Raw genomic sequence first — 2182 nt, 5'->3', positions numbered from 1 at the left:
AAATTTGTAGCCGAAACCGGTTTGGCTCACTGGATAGAGCGTCGGCCTGCGGACTGAAGGGTCCCAGGTTCGATTCCGGTTAAGGGCACATCCCCAGTGGGGAGTGTGCAGGAGGCAGCTGATCGATGTTTCTCTCTCATCGATGTTTCTAACTCTCTATCTCTCTCCCTTCCTCTCTGTAAAAAATCAATAAAAATATTAAAAAAAAACAAAACCAAATTTGTATGACTCCAAAGCTTATATCCATTATTGTGCCTCTCAAACTTTTTCAGCAAGTAACCCCCATTGCAAAGAAAAATAAAACCATATACCTAGGAGGCGTTGGGAGACTAATGAAGTGTCCAGTTACAAACAGGATCTCTCTTCAAAGTCTTTACCTTAAAATGTATTTTTATGTTTGCAGTTCACTCTACAATATATTAATACTTATTCAATAGAAAATGCTTTAAATGGTTTACCAATTGAATTACTCAACTCTTCTCCCTCTCTCTAAAAAAAAAATTTTTTTTAAAAAAGTCCTAGCTAGTTTGGCTCAGTGGATAGAGCGTCGGCCTGTAGACTGAAAGGTCCCAGGTTCGATTCCGCTCAAGAGCACATGCCCAGGTTGTGGGCTAGATCCCGAGTAGGGGACATGCAGGAGGCAGCCGATCAACGATTCTCTATCATCGTTGATGTCTCTCCCTCTCCCTCTCCCTTCCTCTCTGAAATCAATAAAAATATATTTTAAAAAAAAACATATTTGAGAAAACCTGATACTACAGGAAGGAAGATGCACCTTATGTATAAATCCTATAGTTCTGTTAGTTCCTGGAGCCTGGCCTCATAAACTTGGATCCTAGTTTGAAAGCCTGATTATACAGGCTTTTTAAAAAAACTTGATAGAGTTAACTAGTTTCTTAACTCTCCAATGCCAATGAAACGAAATTCTAAACACTGCCAATCCCACTGAATTTGACCAAACTAACTCAAGAACTATCCTTAACTATGTTGACACCATCCCAAGACCCCAGTTGCTTTACAAGCATAAGCACAAATCCCCCCTGTGAACAACTTTATGAAATGCCCTTGGTGTGCCCTGCTGTGGGTCAGACTGGAGGTTAAGCAACGTACTGACCGGCAAACAAACAACATTTTGGCCAGTCCTGCCCGACTTCTCTGCCCTACCAGCTAGGGGACAAACACTTCTCGAATTCACCCCCACCCCAAGGGGGGCTCGCAAACTGCAAGTAGCTCGTGGTAGAATAAAAAGGGTACGAGGCTTTAATTTTGGCATCAAGAAAAACGGTGCTATGAGCTACCGTGTTTTTTGGGGGGTGTTTTTTTTTTCCAGCGGACCGGTACCGAGCATTCGAAACGTGAAGGGATTTGCTCAAGTGGCCCACATAGGTTGGCCCGAAAGAAATCATCGCTCACCTAGGCAAGGACAGTCTCAGTAGGCCACGAACTTTGTCTTTTACCAGCTCTGCTCCCGAACAGGAGCTCTTGCGTACCCCAACGACTGCATCTTAGAAAGGGGAGCCCACGCCAGCCCACTCTGGGGATATTACCCGCTTACTTTTCCAGCTACTTCTTAAGCCAGCAGGACGTTACGGACTAACGGACTCGGAATTCAGCTTGCTCCGAACTGGTCCCGCAGAAAGCCTTGTGGGGGCGGGGGGGTCGACTGGACGCAGCGCGGTCTCTGGAGGAGGCGGGCTGGCCCATAATCCCTCGCGATGGCGAGGGCGGGAAAGGCAGGTGGCGGGCTAGTCCACAGTCCCTCTCGATGGCGAGGGCGGGAAAGGCAAGGGAGACGAGCGAGGGAGACAGCAAGCGAGAAAGCCTAAGAGGCTGGCACCCTATAACGGGTACCCAGATTAATTCTTATCTGTCCATTCCATATCCCCAACCGGTAACCGCCCAGTGTGTGTGCCCGTTACTCCCACTGGGGTGATCATTCTGATGAACCACTCTGAGATTTCACCCGTGGGCACAAGTGAGGAAATGTGGTGTGTAGGGCCCACTGGGCCTGGCTCTCCATCCTGCGGTCTCCACCTATCTTTTTAGAAACATCCATCAGCTGCCTCCTACATGACCCCCCCTACTGGGGACCAAACCGGCAACCAAGGTTCATGCCTTTGCCCAGAATTGAACCCGGTACCCTTCAGTCCGCAGGCCGAGGCTCTACCCACTCAGCCAACCA

This window comes from Myotis davidii, unplaced genomic scaffold, assembly GCF_000327345.1.
Source record: "Myotis davidii unplaced genomic scaffold, ASM32734v1 scaffold993, whole genome shotgun sequence".
Taxonomy (NCBI): domain Eukaryota; kingdom Metazoa; phylum Chordata; class Mammalia; order Chiroptera; family Vespertilionidae; genus Myotis; species Myotis davidii.
The sequence above is the reverse complement of the archived record's forward strand: the minus strand, read 5'-3'. Positions refer to the sequence as shown.